The 17,079-nt window shown below is 47.8% G+C and overlaps 1 protein-coding gene across 1 annotated transcript in view; it reads left to right on the top strand.

Moving 5' to 3' along the window:
• The first annotated feature begins 4,478 nt into the window (after positions 1-4,478).
• Positions 4,479-17,079, top strand: part of GABBR1 (gamma-aminobutyric acid type B receptor subunit 1) — a 172,191-nt gene continuing 159,590 nt past the window's right edge. Inside the window, exon 1 of the mRNA XM_083600595.1 lies at positions 4,479-4,994. The gene's annotated coding sequence lies outside the window, so the exon portion shown is untranslated. The remainder of the gene's footprint in view (positions 4,995-17,079) is intronic.

Here is a 17,079-nt window from a genome sequence, read left to right as displayed (position 1 = left end):
ACCCTGCTAACTCTGAAATAGTACCTCGGGTTAAGAATTTGCTTCAGGATGAGAACAGAAATCGCACAGCGGTGGTGTGGCAGCAGCGGGAGGCCCTATTAGCTAAAGTGGTGCTTCAGGTTAAGAACAGTGTCAGGTTAAGAACGGACCTTCAGAACGAATTAAGTTCTTAACCTGAGGTACCACTGTACTAGGACATGAGGACAAAATAACACTAGACTCCATTGAATGTGGCAATCCAAAACAGCATAAAATCATCAGAGTTTGAGGATGTATCTTTGTCTTTTACAAGCTATGGCTTAGTATGCCAGCTGCGGCTGTTCTTGGACAGGGATAAACTGGATGCACAGGTAACCTCAGTTCACTTTGTCCCTGGTGCAGAAGCTCCAACTGGTGCGATATTCTGTTGCTCAACTGTTGATGGGGACAGACTACTGCTTTCTCATAACTTCAGTGCTCAAAAGCTTGCACTGACTGATCATATGCTACTGCGCCAGGTTCAAGTTTCTAACTTCGAAGGTTAGAGTACCGCAACATGTTATCTGTGGGGCTGCCTCTGAAGACGGTTTGGAAACTCCAGCTGGTGCAGAATTCGGCAGCCAGGTTGCTCACTGGGGCAAGATGGTTTGGGAAGATTGCACTGATCCTGGCTCGACTGCACTGGCTGCCAGTTAGTTTCCAGGCCCAATTCAAAGTGCTGGTTTGGACCTATAAAGCCTTAAACAGCTCAGGACTGCAATATCTCAAGGACCGCCTTTCCCCATATGAACCAACCTGCACCCTGCAAGCATCATCTGAGGACCTCCTCCATGAGTGGTCCAGGTGGTGGCAATACAAGAACAAGCCTTTTCTGTGGTGGCTCCCTGTTTGTGGAATGCTCTCCCCAGGCTGGTTCGCCTGGTACCTTCATTCCATATCTTGAGATGTGAGGGGAAAACATTTCTCTTTAACCAGGCCTTTGGCTAATTAAACATTCTATAGCCTTTTAGATGTGTTTATGGGAGGGGAGTTACTGGTATGATGATGATGATGATGATGTACTCTGTTTTGTGTTTTTATGTTGTGATATTAGAACAAAAGGTGGGGACTTCCGGGTTGGCGCCATCGCCGAATGGCGGACTCCCTCCGAGCTCCGGAGGGAGCCGGCTCGGCAGGGGCTGGGTTTTACCGCACCGGCGATGCGGGGACCCTTAGAAACCACGGCCACGGGGGCCGTGGACTTGGAGACTCGGCTAGCACCGCTAGCGCCCTCCCGACTCGTGAAGGAGCCTTTTTAAAGGCTACGGATCGGGTGCCGGGGAGAAGCGTGGTGCTTTGAGTCCTCTGCCATCCCTGCCGAGCGAAGCCGCATGCCATCCGGCGGAGAGCGCTGACTTCTTCCATTGAGAATTTGGACTTTTAACAACAACCCGTGAGTAAATTGGAAATCGGGTTTAAAAGAAGAAAAATTTTTTGGATTTGAGACGAGCGGGGGGGGATCTAAAAAGGAAGTCAGTCCCCCTCCCTATTGTAGACATTTTAAAACAAGGATTGGGAAGCCAAGGCCCAAAAAGAACGGTATCTTTGCTAAAATCAAGAATTCCATGATGGGAAAGTACAAGAATTGTGCTGGAGGAAGAATTGAAGGAGAAGGAAAATGCACCCCCCTCCCTGGGAACCGGGGCGATTGAGGAGTGAGCCTGGTGAAAAGAGTCGGTGATTTTGACAGCTGTCAAAGTAGCTGTCAAAGTCGGAATTTTAAAGAGGATTTTATTACAAGGACCTTGCTGGTCAAATTTGTTACAACTTGATATAATTTGTTAAGATTTGAATACAAAATGGCGAAAATACGGAGAACAATCGGATTTTTGGGAAACAAAGTTACAACAACCCCCCTAGAGGAGTTTCGGGACATTACAAAGATGGGCGTAAGCCGGGAAAAATACAACACTTCGGAATTTCACAGAACTGGTTATCTCCTGGGAAAGCTGCAAAACTGAAACTGAATCTCGTCTACAGGGTGTTTAGACTAAAAGGAGACAACAGAATACTTTACTGAAGAAGGAAGGGACTGAACGCAAGTTTTTGTTCCTGAATAACAACAACCCATGTAGAGTTACTAAACTTCTGAATAAGAAAGTTTTAGCAGCGGAACAAGAGGAAGCTGGACTATAACCTTGAAAGAACAATGGGGGGAATTTTATAATTTGACATTTTTAAAGATTTAGGAATTAATTTTTAAAAAGTAATCCTAAAAATGGGAAATAATTCTGCAAGGAGTTGGGGGAAAAATGGGATTGATGGACTTAAGACTTCCAGGCTGGAAACATAGATTGGAGGATAAGGGAAATTAAACCGGGGAAGGGGAGGGAGAATTAGAATCCAAAGGCTTGCAACTATTTTCTGAATTGGTTTTCTTTTTTCTAATATATTTCTTATTTTTTTATACTTTTATTCTGTGTGCTTTTACTTTAATGGGAAAAAAGGGGGACATTGTGGAAAGAAAAGGGGGCGGGCTATGGGGAGAGATCTTTTGCTTTTTTTTATCAAGGGTGTTGCATAAGGTTTGTATAAATTTAAATTTGAACAATGGGGTATATAAATTGTGCTTTAAATCAGAAACAGAACTTGTGGAAACAACAATATGAAAGGGGAATACGGTAGGGGTGGGGGAAGGGGGGAGTCCCAGAAAGTGGATGTTTGAAAATAAGGTTCTGAATGTATCTTCATAATCTCTTTTCTTCTCTTTCTGTATTTTGGAAACTTCAATAAATATTATTTAAAAAAAAAAAAAAAAAATAGAACAAAAGGTGATATAAAAATTTAATAAATAATAATAATAATGTCCAGAATACCTCAGGGACCGCCTGATCCCTTATATCCATGCTCAATCACTTTGGGGGAGTCAGTGTTAGTGGCCCCCCACAGCTCAGATGCATGGCTCATATCCAATTTTATTTGCTCCAGCTGATGTCTTCTCCCTATTGAACTTCTGGCACTTGCCAAAGACTTTGTTTTTAAAATTCCGGCAGGCTTTTTAATTGAATTCTGATTTTACAATTTTACAATTTAATTTTTAATTGATTTTTAACACATTCTCCTGCGCTCTGCTGAGAGGGGGCTGTGATTAAGCAGTATTCAGAGTTTGCTGAAATAAAGAAAAAGCCATCATCCCCAGATATTTAAAACACACATACCACACCAACCATCTGGAAGCAGCACAGCCCCATTCAAAATAAAAATAAAAGTTATTAACCCGAGAGAAAGAAAGGTTGGAGGAAGAGACTGGATTGTCTTTCCTAGTGCAGGAACCCCCCCAAAGTGGGCACCATTTCAGAAAAAGCGCAAATAACTTCTGCAGAAGCGGTGCTGAAAGAAGAGCTCTCGCAAACTCTCCGCTGTTCTGTCATTTGGCAGTAAAGCCTACACTAAATAGAACGAGCGCTCCATTTTAAAGCAGGAACTCTCTTACACTTACTGGTGTCCCCCTTAATCCGCATTCACAAGTGTCCAGACTCGAGTTCCAGTTTCCAAGGTGTTCTCAGCGTCACATTGTGTGTGTATGTGAACGTACCACCCCTCCCACAAAGACTCCTTTCTGTTTACATTCGCCTTCCTGCGCGCAGTCTCACAACATGGGAAACGTGTCTTCCTTGAAATCGCCCCTGGGAGATAACTCGAGTCTCCACGCCAGATCCACGCTTTGTCTCCTGCGTGAAAGCGCTCACACGACCCCTGGTATCGCGGGGAGGCGCTTCTTCGGTCGCCTTTCACGCCACCAAAACTCTTCGCGCTTCCCACCTCTCCCTCCCTCGCACGCCCGGGCCGCCCTTCGGCAGTTCAGCACCCTGGACAGCTCCCGCCTCCTGTAGGCTGCGCGCTTTGCTGCTGCTGCTGCTGCTGCTGCCGCCGCCGCCGCTTTGACACTTCCCTGGCCACCCGTGGGCCGTGTCCACGGGTGCAATTCGAGGCTGTGGAATTAAGGGGTGTCGCGCGTGTGAGAGAGATGTTGACTCCGCACTTGATCGGGACCACCCCCTCTGTAGCCGTGCGCTACTTCGCTTTCCCCCAAATGTGGGTAAGGCAGTCCCACGCGTGCATTTTTGGGGTGGGTGGGGGAGCCTTCTCCTGATCATTCCTCTGCGCGGGGTCCTGGGCATCTGCCCCAAAGTCCTGCCCGGACAGACCTCCCCCGCCCCCTCCACTTCACCCCCGAGAAAGAAAGACCCTCCTTCCTTTGCCCATTGATTTAGGGATACAGGCGGGCGCGCAAACACACACACACACACACACACATTTTCTCATTCTCTCTCCCTCTCTCACAGGCCCCTCCCCGCCTCCATCATCATCATCCTTTTATCCATCCTCCTCCGGAGAAAGCAGCGACAGCCGCCCAAGCGGGCGGGGGAGGCGGGCTGAGACGGACAGAGCGGCCCCTCCCCTCCCCTCCCATTCCTTTCCTTTCCCGGCACCGGGCACCCTCCGCCTCCCGCTCTCGGCTTTGCGCGGTCGCTGCTCCGGGTCCCCAGCTGCTGCTCGGGGAGATCCCAGCCACTACCGCCACTACTACCACCACCACCACCTCTCCCAGCCTTTCCTCCTCATGTCTTGGATCTGTTAGGATCCAGCGCTGGGATCTACCAAGACCGCCGTCCTGCCTACTCACCCCCCCCCACCACCAGATCACCAACACGCCCGCGCTGCCAGGCGAGATTGCTTCCTCTCCCAGCTGGGATCTCTCCATCACCAAGAGGGCTGTCCCTCTCTCTCTCCACAACCTCCCGCATCCGCCCGCCCGTGCGTCGGTCTCTCCGCCGCCGCCGCCGGCTCTCTCAGCCTCTGGGATGGCTCAGCCGCCGCTGGGAACCCCTCGCTGACTGGGATCTGGCTTCTCCTCGGATCGCTCGCTCTCCATCACCAAGGGGACTCTGCCCACCTCTCTACCAGAGAGCCGCCTCTTCGGGCGCCTCCTTCGCCCTCGCCTGGAAAATCGGCTACCGCGGACAGCGCCCCAGGTAAGGATTCAGTTGCTTTTTGGCCTACCGTGGGGGGGGGGGGAGAGCCGGGGGTGGCGGCAGTAGTACTGGTGGTGGTGGTGGTTATGGAGGCAAAAGCTCTTCCCCGATTCTTGCCTATTGTCCCCCCCCCTCAACACCTTCCTCTACTGGCACGCAGCGCTGTGGCAATCGGGAACAGGTTGTCCCGGGGTAATTGATGGAGAAGGTTGGGCAATGGACTCTAGCAGGGGGCAAAGGGAGAGAGCAGGAGGGGAGGGCAAGTCTGTTTATGTGTGTGTGTGTGTGTGTGTTGCTTGATGGAGGGGGGATTTCTGGTCTTCTGGGAAGCTCAGGGCACCAGGCGGCGTTGCTGCCCAGGTGGCCAAGCGCCAGGGCCATCCCCTGTGGGCAGGGCAGCGATTTACAGAGCGGGTGCTTTGTAGCAAGGCTTGGATTTATGCCTGGTGCCAGCCTGCTTGATTTACGCCTGTCCCCAGAGCTAGGCCAGGGAGACAGCTTAATCAGGGGCTCTCACTGGTCCTGTTTCACTTGGCATTTGCAGAGCAGAGGGGGAGGGGGAGTGCAGAGGGGTAAGGAGGAGGCCTGCATCTCTAGGGAGGCAGCAATGGGGTGACATTAAGGCCTAGTTGGTTCTGATGCGCTCCTCTGCTCCCTCCATCACTTACAACCCTGCTCTACCCTACCTTCCTGTCTGGACATGCCTCACCTTCTCCCTCCCTGTGTACTTGGAGGGTGCTAGCCACCCACACAGTGTGTTGGCCAAATGACTTATTACTCCCTATGAACCCAGAGAAATCTTTTCTTCTTCTTTTTTCAAAAAAGCCCTTGGCTCGAGCAATTTGTTGTAGCGGTCTTTTACTATCAGTTATTTATTTACTGCATCCATATCCCACCTTTCCTCCAAAGGGGCTCAAGGTTGGTGTACGTGGTTTGCTCCCTCCCCATTCCCCCCCACAACAACCCTGTGAGGTAGACCGGGTGGAGAGACTGTGACTGGCCCAAGGTCGCTCAGGGAGTTCCGTGCATGGCTGAGCGGGGATTTGAACCCGCTCCTAGGTCCTAGTTCTGACGCTCTAACTATTACACCGCACTGGCTCTCTCTGTTGCTGCCATTATTCATCGCATCATTGCAGGGGGTTGGACTAGATGACCCTCGTGGCCCCTTCCGACTATGATTCTAGGACAGGCTGGATGGTCATCTGCCATGGATGCTTTAGCTGAGATCCCTGCGTTGCAGGGGGGTTGGACTAGATGACCCCTGGGGTCCCTTCTAACTACAGTTCTATGATTCCCTGAGGGTAGAGTAGACAATTCTGGTACTAGGGCCCTTTGCCTTGCAGCAGAGCCGTCAAATCTGGAAATAGAGGGAGTTTATGTCTGCAAGGGGGTCAGCAGAGGTTGCTAACCTGTGGCCGTCCCGATGTTATTTGGATTCCCATCATCCCTGGCCACTGGCCACGTTCACTGGGGCTGAAGGGAGCTGGAGTTCCACGGCATCTTGAAGGCCACCCCTGATATCTTAGGGCAGGAGTTGGACCAGATGGTCAGGAGTCTTCATCTCACCCTTGACTCCTGTGCTTCTTCTGCCCACAACCACATTCTTCCTTGTGCTAAGCACTTCCCCACACACCCCTTCAAAACTGCACGTCCGCATTCGCATGCACACACTCCTCCCTTGAGTCACTGTGGCCAAGAGTTTTCCCCTAGATCTTGCCTGTGTTTAGGAAACCGTGGCTACCATACATCTTAGCCCTCCAGGCTGCTGCAAGCATGCTTCTGGGCACGGACTAGAGGCTGCACAGCAGAGCTGAGCAAGCATTCACTCAGGGGCGGCTGCATCCCACATCGAAGTGTCACATGAAGACAAATGGCCCGCACTTCAGGGCAGGTTGCAAGCACAATGGAGACTGTGGATGGGGAACGAGGGGTCAATGCCAACCTGGGATAGGTGGGTACTGACCGATAGCCCCAGACCAGGCACACTGAACGGAGATTAAATTCAAAGGAGTTTTGTTGCGCAGATTTTGGACGGCATAAACTTTCATGGACTAGAATCCACTTTGCTAGGTACACGAAGCGTATTATCAGTGTGGAATGTATCTGTGGATTTATTTGTGCGTGTCTATCGTTTGAGGATAGCACTCCAGGCATTTGAAGAGGTGAACTCTCACGCACGAACATGCGTGCCGCAACAACTAGGGGTTTTTTTTTAGGTGCCAAAAAACTCTTCAGTGCCTTTGCTTGTAACAAAACTAGCATGGTTGCCTTCAAAATGCATATTTCCTTTGGGATGTTTGGCTATGCAGGTATGACTCACTAGTTTCCCCACTGGGTTGAGGTTTAATCTGAAAAGTGGTAAAGCGTATGAGACTTGAGCCAGGAAACCCCTCGCTCAAAGGTCACCTCAGCCGTGAGCTCGCTAAACTGGTCTTTCAGTCTTAAATCCCTGAGTCTGTAATATGGGGATAATACTAATCACGTTTGCCCACCATGTATAGTTCTTGGAAAGCTAGCCAAGACAACATCATTGCTGCTATTTTTATTAGTAAGCAACCTCAAAAAAATCATTTGATGAGGTGGATCTCTCCCCCTGTCCCATATTAGTTAGTAATTTAAGTTAGTAATTTTTTTATCACCTTCAAAGGTAAAAAAAAGGAAAAAAAGCTTCGCAATGTAAAATGCAATTAATCATAAGCATAGCATGCAGGCCAGGTGTTACCTAGTAACTTATTACTGTTAGCTTTGTGTGTATAAGTAGGGACAATATCTTGATTCTAAGTCTATGTTGTGGTGGCATGGACTATTTTGGGTTAGAACACATGCAAAATACATGAATAAAAATTATTTATTTTAAAAAACCCTCCAGATCTGAAGCGCTAGGTTAAATGCAAAACATTGTCATCCCTGCCTGCCTCCCAGGATGGCTCTTACGAGGATAAATGCGTCGAGGACTGTAAAGCACTTTGCACGCAGAAAAGTGGGACAGCAGCCTGATTAATATTAATGGCTGAATGAACCAAGGTGGCAGAAGTAACGGAGAAGCTCTTTGATTGCATTTATTTGTTTCCTGGCAAAGTGCTGATTCCTCCGGTCTCTAAATAGATTCCGGGAGCGGATGTTTCCCAGGGCTCAGCCCTGATCACTTCTGTCTCTTGGGGCTTCAAGGGTAAGGAACTGTCAGTGGCCGGGATGGCGCTGTGGAGAAGGGGGAGGAGGAGGAGGAGGAGGAGGAGGAGGAGGAGGAGGAGGAGGAGGAGGGCACCACTCTGAGCTTCCTTCCAGCAGTGCCCAAAGGGAAACTGGGCAGCTGGAGATTTGCTGAGAGAGCTTCCCTCCAGCAGCGTCTGGCTGAAACCTTTGGTGGCGTTTCGCGCCCTGGCTTCAGGAGCCACGGTGCCTTCGCCAAGCCTTTCCCACGGAGCGTTGCCCTGCTGCGGGACCCAAGAAGGTGCCGGAAGGGAAGCAGCAGAGGTGCAGCTGGGAGGAGCCTGTTGTGAGGCCTGTGTATGTGCCCAGGCCCTGTGGCAGAGTGCGTAGCTAGGCAACCGGCTTAGCGGTTGTTGTCAGCTTTTATTAATGCCTGGGTTAATTACCCCGCTGGGGTCAGGAGACAGAGCACCTGTGGGGGAGAAGGCCCCTCTGACAGCTTTGTGCATCCTGCGTGCGTGCGTGCACACGCGCACAAACACACAAACACACACATAGCAGTTCTCCGCAACTCTGACAATTCCAACATGTAAACCGCTCTCTAATATCAGTCAGGCCTACCTCAGGCCCAACAATGGAAGAAGGGCCCATTCTCTCAGTTACTTGTTGTCAGGCAAATGTTCCCATGAGTTTACGGCAGGGGTCAGCAAACTTTTTCGGCAGGGGGCTGGTCCACTGTCCCTCAGACCTTGTGGGGGGCCGGACTATATTTTGGAAAAGGAATGAATTCCTATGCCCCACAAATAACCCAGAGATGCATTTAAAATAAAAGGACACATTCTCCTCATGTAAAAACACGCTGATTCCCGGACCGTCCGCGGGCCGGATTTAGAAGGCGATTGGGCCGGATCCGGCCCCTGGGCCTTAGTTTGCCTACTCACGGTTTACGGTGTGAGCCAAGGTCCTCCCCCGAGGTTGCTCCGGCTATCTGGTATCCAGAGATGTACTGCCCAATTCTCCCTTTCAGAGGAATTTGAGCCCAGACGCCATAGTCACATCTTGTGGCAGTGAGTTCCATCAGTTCATTTTGTGTTGTGTGGATAAATGTTGTTGTTTGTTTGTTTTGGTCTGTCCTGAATTGACTGCCAGTTCTAATGATAAGAAGGAGGAAGAAAAAAGGTTCTCTTTCTGCCCACTTTCTCCTCACAGGGCAGAATTTTATAACCCCATTATTATATCCCACATGCCATACACAGAAACGTGACAGGATTTTTTTTGGGAAGGTTTGGCTTCCTTTTCCTCAGCTTCCATGGTTTCTCCCTATGCTCCACAGCTTTTCTCTCCTCTCGTTCTGTACTATTCCAGTTCCATCCCATAAAAGATATATGAATTTAGGCACCTCCATGTCTAGAACTCACACTGGTAGTCATGGACAATATCATAGTTTGATCCCAATATAATGTACTCTTTTGAACGCAGCTCTGTAATTGAAATGTGTGGCATAAAGTTGCTTTTCTTCTTGTTGTTGTTGTTAGACAAATATAATATTATATAATACCATTGTGGTTGTTATCACCTTATAGCATTTTTGAGTTTTAAAACTGGCCCTACCTTACAGGTTTGTTGTAATGAATAGTGAAATAATGTAAGTGAAACGTATGCTGCATAGACACCATACATCTGAAGCACATTCTTCCCCTCCCAAGAATTCTGAGAACTTTAGTTTACCCCTCAAGGAACTATAATTCCCAGCACCCTTAATAAGCTACAGTTCCTAGAAGTCTTTGGAGGAAGCCACGTGCTTCAAATGTGCTACAGATGTATGGTTTTATGCAGAGTATGCTTCACTTACATTATTTCAGTATTTGTTACAACAAACTTGTAAGGTAGGCCAGTACTATCACTGAACTGTATTTGGTGGTGTTTGGGCAGAAGCTGAGGGATGCTGGTTGTCATAAGATAATACAGTGAATTCATGGCAGAGGTGAAGTTTGAGTAAATCACACTGGAGAAATATTGGCCTTGCACTGAAAAATATGAAGAATGGAAATGTGATTTACTGGATTTTAAAGCTACAGCTAGACCGTCAAAACATATTTAGTTTCCCCTCCCTTTATATCATTTGACTTTTTATTGATTCCATTTAGGCACAGTGAGTGAATATTGTTACCTCGCAATAACAGCAATGCTTAAATTTGTGCAAATAAGTCATGACAACATTTCGATTCTAAAGTTTTATGTTGCTGCATAGACTGTTTTGGGCTGGAGCCATGTTCCAGCCTGGAATTCCTGCTTCTGAAGGGAAAGTCTCCCTTATGTATCTTTTTTCCCAACTCCAAAAATCTGTTTCACAAGTCAACATGTGGAGATTCTCAGGCAGTTGTGTGAAAGCCCTTGCTGTGTGTGAGAGTTTGTACATATCTCACAAAACACCGGCATTAAGAAAAGGATTGAGCAGGACATCTTCCATTGCCTCCTTAAAGCAGACACAGGGAACCATGGTTAGAAGAAAGCCAACAACTGTTTGTAGGGACATGGGAGACTGCTTTATAAAAGCAGGCACAGGGAACCATGGTTAGAAGAAAATCAACAGCTGTGTGTAGGGACATGGGAGATTGCTTTATAAAAGTAGCACAGGGAACCATGGTTAGAAGAAAATCAACAGCTGTGTGTAGGGACATGGGAGATTGCTTTATAAAAGTAGCACAGGGAACCATGGTTAGAAGAAAATCAACAGCTGTGTGTAGGGACATGGGAGATTGCTTTATAAAAGTAGCACAGGGAACCATGGTTAGAAGAAAATCAACAGCTGTGTGTAGGGACATGGGAGATTGCTTTATAAAAGTAGCACAGGGAACCATGGTTAGAAGAAAATCAACAGCTGTGTGTAGGGACATGGGAGATTGCTTTATAAAAGCAGACACAGGGAACCATGGTTAGAAGAAAATCAACAGCTGTGTGTAGGGACATGGGAGATTGCTTTATAAAAGCAGACACAGGGAACCATGGTTAGAAGAAAATCAACAGCTGTGTGTAGGCTTTACAACAATTTCAGACTATTGGTCCATCTAACTACTGTTGACACCGATTGGCAGGTTTCTGACAAGATAAGTTTCCCCAGCCTTACCTAGAACTGCTAGGGGTTGAACCCGGGATCAAAGCATGTGCTCAACCACTGAGCTACAGCCCACCATAGCCTCACATTCCCATCTTCCTAAAACAGGTTGGAATGACGAAAGGTGACTGGGATATGGTCACCCTGACAATGTGAACTAATGATCATCAGTCAGGGCATATTCAACACACTTAAGGCCTTAGGTAGGGGTGACCCAGGTAGATCTCTCAAGAGCTGACTTCCTGCGTGAATCTACCTGAATATTAAGTCCTTGGAGGCCATTCTCTGATTTCCCCACCTGGTGGAGACTGGGAATAGCGTTGCCTCTGTTGTGCTGTCTCTTCTCTGGCTGCTCTCAGTACCCCCACACCACACATTTGTGGGCACATTTCCTTTTACCAGTTGCATAAACCAGGGATAGGAACCTTTCTCAGCCCAGGGGCCACATTCCCTCCCACACAGGCTTCCCAGGGGCCATATGCCAGGGGTGGGCGGGGCCAAAGTGGGCGGAGCAATGGCTGCACATTTGACCTTTGTGCACCGGACAAGTTTCTACCATCCCTTTCTGTCCTTCCGACAAGCAAGAGGCACTACCAGACTTCGAGTTCGCGTCCCAGCCCGGCAAAAATGCTCAAGGTGCGAGGCAAGGCTAGTGAGCGGTGTGGCCGAGGGAGAGGGGGATGGCCTGTGAAGATGTCAAGGGCCAGAAAGAGAGGTCTGGAGGGCCACAGAGGTGGTTTTAGGGTAGTGACCAGTGTGGCTGTGCCGGGCACCGTGCTGTGGAAAGGAGCTCCAAATTTCAGCGTTGCAAAGGGCACTGCTGAAATTTGAGAGCCTAAGAAGAAGAAGAAGAAGAAGAGTTTGGATTTGATATCCCGCTTTATCACCACCCAAAGGAGTCTCAAAGCAGCTAAGATTCTCCTTTCCCTTCCTCCCCTACAACAAACACTCTGTGAGGTGAGTGGGGCTGAGAGAGTTCAAAGAAGTGTGACTGGCTCAAGGTCACCCAGCAGCTGCATGTGGAGGAGCGGAGACGCGAACCCGGTTCACCAGATTACGAGTCCACCGCTCTTAACCACTACACCACACTGGCTCTCCTAAGGTCTACCACTGAGGGCTGCATGTGGCCCCGGGCCCTGAGCTCCTCCACCACAAAATTAGGAGGACAGTGGGACAGGTAGCAACACCAGCAAGGAGGAACAGCCAGGTCAGGCGCTTTCTGGGGTGTTGGCCGGGGTAGGTGCCCACCAGCAGTGCCCCCTGGTTCTTGCCTGGCACTCTTCCTTGGCAGTGAGTCAGATACCTTTTCTGTTCCTGATGAAGACATTTCCAGCCGAAACCTTTCTGACCCTTTGTATTTCGTTCTGTGTCGTTTTCCTTTTGTTCTGCTGATCTTTGTCGCCACACCGCAGCCCTTGCTGTAATAATAACCGCAGCAGGAGTTTGCCCGATGTTAAAGAGTATTTGGCCCTGCCCCTTGCTGGGCCTTATTTCATGTGTGTGGCAGATCGTACCCTAGAGGTTGCTTCCTTGCCGCAAAGAAAGGGAAACAAGTGGCTACATTTCAGGTTGCAGGAAAGTTCTGAATATCGTTTTGAACAGTCGTCCGGTTGGTGTTGCGGAAGATTTCAGACATAAAGGAAGACAGGAGAGAATGAAAACGGAGGAAGGCTGCATACGCGATGAATTGTTTATCTGTCAGAGGCATAAAGGGCCTTGGAACAGGGTTCAGCACGAAGTCCACCCTGGCAATTTTTAACATAGCCTTGATTATATAGTTGTAAGAGGGGGTGTGTGCGCAGTGAAGAGCGCTCCAGAGTTCTGCAGGAGCTAAAACGTGAAATTATTGATCTACCAACAACAGCCTGCAACTTGCCACTGTAATCGGCCTCCTTAACAGACAATTGGAAGGTAGCCTACATAACATCAATTTTTAACAGCATAGCAAGGGCAAAGCTAGAAAATTACAAGCCTGTCAACTTAATGCCTTTCGCTGGGTGAACAGGTGAAAGGCATTATTTAAGCTAGAATTAGAGATAAACAAGCCTTGCTGATGAAGGATCAGCATGGCTTTTGGAAAAGGAAGGCCAGCCTCACCAACCTTTTAGCATTTGCTGCAAATGTCAGTATGGATGTAGGGAGCAGTGATCAAGGAGACAAGAGGTACCTTGGTTTCCCTCACAATTGTTTGTGATGAGGTCCCTTCCCCAAATGCTCGTGAGTGAACTCAGTGGTCATAGGACAAGAGCCAGACCCTCCATTTGTGTATGCTTGTTATTTGTTACCCGGTTGTTGTTTGTCATTCGGAAGCCAAAAGTGACTTGGAAAGTAATTTAGAACAAGCATCCGCCAACGAACCATAATAAAACAAGGCAATAAAATTGACAGCGGCAGTAAAATGAATACAATCGCAGCAGCAGGAAGGTTCTAGAGGCAACAAAATGTTGAGTAAAAATCAGTGCAAGTAAGTGTAAAGCTACTCATATTGAGGCAAATCTGTGTGTGTGTGTGTGTGTGTGAGAGAGAGAGAGAGAGAGAGAGAGAGAGAGAGAGAGACTTGGCAGTGACTGACCATGACCCTCAGTAAACATGAACAAGGCAAATTCCATGCTTAGGAAAGAACCTGGGATAGCTCAGTTGAGACTCTTAATCTCAGTGTTGTAAATTCAAGCCCCATGTTGGGCAAAATTCCTGGACTAGTTGACCCATTTGGAACCTTCCAACTCTACAATTCTATGATACTATAACTGTGAAGGTAAGGGACGCGGGTGGCGCTGTGGGTTAAACCACAGAGCCTAGGACTTGCTGATCAGAAGGTCAGCAGTTCAAATCCCCGCAACGGGGTGAGCTCCCATTGTTTGGTCCCAGCTCCTGCCAACCTAGCAGTTCGAAAGCACGTCAAAGTGCAAGTAGATAAATAGGTACCGCTCCGGCGGGAAGGTAAACGGCGTTTCCGTGCACTGCTCTGGTTCGCCAGTCACGCTGGCCACATGACCCGGAAGCTGTACGCTGGCTCCCTCGGCCAATAAAGCGAGATGAGCACGGCAACCCCAGAGTCAGCCACGACTGGACCTAATGGTCAGGGGTCCCTTTACCTTTACCTATAACTGTGAAGGCAGCTACCCATATTGCGGCGCGTTTTACATAAATCCATTATGGGTTTGCATTTGGAAAGATCTGTACCATTCTGGTCACCCCTATCTCAATAAAATAAAATAAAATAAAATAAAATGATTTGTTGTTGTTGCTGCTGTTGTTGTTGTTTACCTGCCCTTCAGGCTAAGATCCCCAGGACAGATTACAATGTTAACATATACAGAGCTGGAAAAAATGCAGAATAACATGATCAAAATGACCAAGGGGCTACAGACTCTTCCCTGCAAATGTCTGGAGCTTTTTGGTTTAGACAATAAAATATGGCTGGGGGTGGAGGAGGGCGTGATACGATGGGAAACGATAAAATAGTGGGGAAGGTGGATGGTCGGATTTTCCTCTCCCTCTTTCGTAACTGCCTGAGACCTTGGGGAACCGTTGCTGCAGCTCAGAGGAGACGCACTCAGCTCCATGAATCAGTGGCCTGACTCACTCGAAGGCAGCTTCACGGGGGTCAGATCATTCGGTTACCTTTTTAAACTTGCTCCAGTAACGCTTTCGCACACCCAACGAAGCTGTGAGGAGAATAATAAGAGGATGAACGCCGCTTTGCTCTTTCAGTAAAAAGAAAAGAAAAAAGAACCCAAAAAAAAGGTGTAGCGTCGTGATTCCTAGCATGGGAAACAGGGTTTCTTTTAAGGCAGGGGAGTCCTTCAAAGGCCCTTGGCCAACCAGCATGGTCAATAGTCAAGGAGGAGGGTGGGAACTGGGGCCCACCAACATCTAGAGCAGCGGTTCTCAACCTGTGGGTCCCCAGATGTTGCTGGACTACAACTCCCATCATCCCTGAGCTCTGGCCTTGCTAGCTAGGGGTGATGGGAGTTGTAGTCCAACAACATCTGGCGAACCACAGGCTGAGAAAGGCTGATCTAGAGGGTCCCACTGGTTTCTGCATCTTGGCTTTAAAGCCATGCTGTGCTCCCGTTGAGCGTCAAAATCAGGCGATGGCGCCAGACCTGGATGAGCTATCCCAGAATGCAATGGTGTGGTTTTCTGCCAGTGCTGTTGTGGAACCCCAGAACTGCTTTTCACAGCAGGAGCAAAGGGCATCGCCCACCTGCCAGAGTGGTATTTGACAGGGCAGTGAGCTTGGGGTGAGTTGAAGGACAGCTCTGGCATGGGGCACCATCCTTTGTTCAGCAGGCTAGGCTCTTTTTTATAGTAATTTTTATTGATTTTAACATATAAATTATAAAATGTACCACAAAACTTATCACTTATACAATCTTTTTAGACTTCCATCAGCAGCTCTGGTAATCCACCTTTCTGTCCACTTCTTATACATTTCTTAACTTTATATTGCCTTTAAATTTCTTAACAAATTATCCTTCCCCTGATCTATTTTTGCAATACTTCCAATAATACTCCTCACAGAACATCTTGCAAACCTACAAACGTCATCTGATCTTCACAAATACTTTTCAAATAATCCGTAAATTTACTCCAGTCTTCCGTGAATTTCTGGTCCCGCTTGTTTCGAATTCTTCCTGTTAGTTTATCTAATTCTGCATAGTCCATTAACTTCATCCTCCATTCTTCAATCGTCAGTAACTCTTCTTGCTTCCATTTTTGGGCCAATAATGTTCTTGCTGCTGTTATTGCATATAAAAAGAGCTTACATTCTTTTCTATTTATATCACCCCCCAACCATACCCAGTAAAAATGCTTCTGGTTTCTTTATAAATGTATATTTCAACGTTTTTTTCAACTCATTATATATCATCTCCCAGAAGCATTTCACCTTTTTACATTCCCACCACATGTGATAAAATGTTCCCTCTTTTTCTGAGCAGGCTAGGCTCAGAGGGTGAAGAGCTCAAAGTCATCTGTTGAACTTCAGGGCTGATCAGGGCTGGGAAGCCAGGTCTCCCCGGCCCAGAAGCAGCTTGTGAGGTGGGGCAGTGGCACTATTCCTGGCAGGTTGGTGGCTGACACGTGCAAGGGAGGGAGGCTGGCACGGTGCAAATGCCCCAACAGCCTCAACCGGCGTGTTCGCACCAGGCTGTCTCACCCCTCCCCTCTCCCTCCTTGGAGGCAGCAGTGACCTTTTCCAATTCACAATTCCATGACTGTCAGCTGACCCGAATAATTCTTTGCAGGGCATTTTGCTGTGTCCTGCTGCTTTTTGTGTGCCTGTGTACGTATTTATATATATCGCCACATCTATCTTTCTGCGTACATATCTATATCGTCTATAACCTTCACTGTACTTGTTTCGGTGCCCACTAAAAACATTTTTGTTCAGGCAAGCTTACCCAGACAGGCAGAAATTGGCATGAAATTAGATATATTAAGAATAAGTTTAATTATGATAAAAGTGTGTATTGGCAATAAGTAATATGAAATCGAAATATGGAATAGACGGGAGGTTGGGTCTTTAGTGTTAAGACCAATATATGTTTTATTAAAAAAAATAAAAAATTCTTCCAGTAGCACCTTAAAGACCAACTAAGTTAGTTCTTGGTATGAGCTTTCGTGTGCATGCACACTTCTTCAGATATCTGAAGAAGTGTGCATGCACACGAAAGCTCATACCAAGAACTAACTTAGTTGGTCTTTAAGGTGCTACTGGAAGAAATTTTGTTTTGTTTTGACTATGGCAGACCAACACGGCTACCTATATGTTTTATTGTTTGCTAAGAAAAAGAAGAAGAAAAAAGAAATTGG

The sequence above is a fragment of the Podarcis filfolensis genome (assembly GCF_964270895.1).
Source record: "Podarcis filfolensis genome assembly, chromosome: 2".
In the NCBI taxonomy this organism is placed as follows: domain Eukaryota; kingdom Metazoa; phylum Chordata; class Lepidosauria; order Squamata; family Lacertidae; genus Podarcis; species Podarcis filfolensis.
The sequence above is the reverse complement of the archived record's forward strand: the minus strand, read 5'-3'. Positions and strand labels throughout refer to the sequence as shown.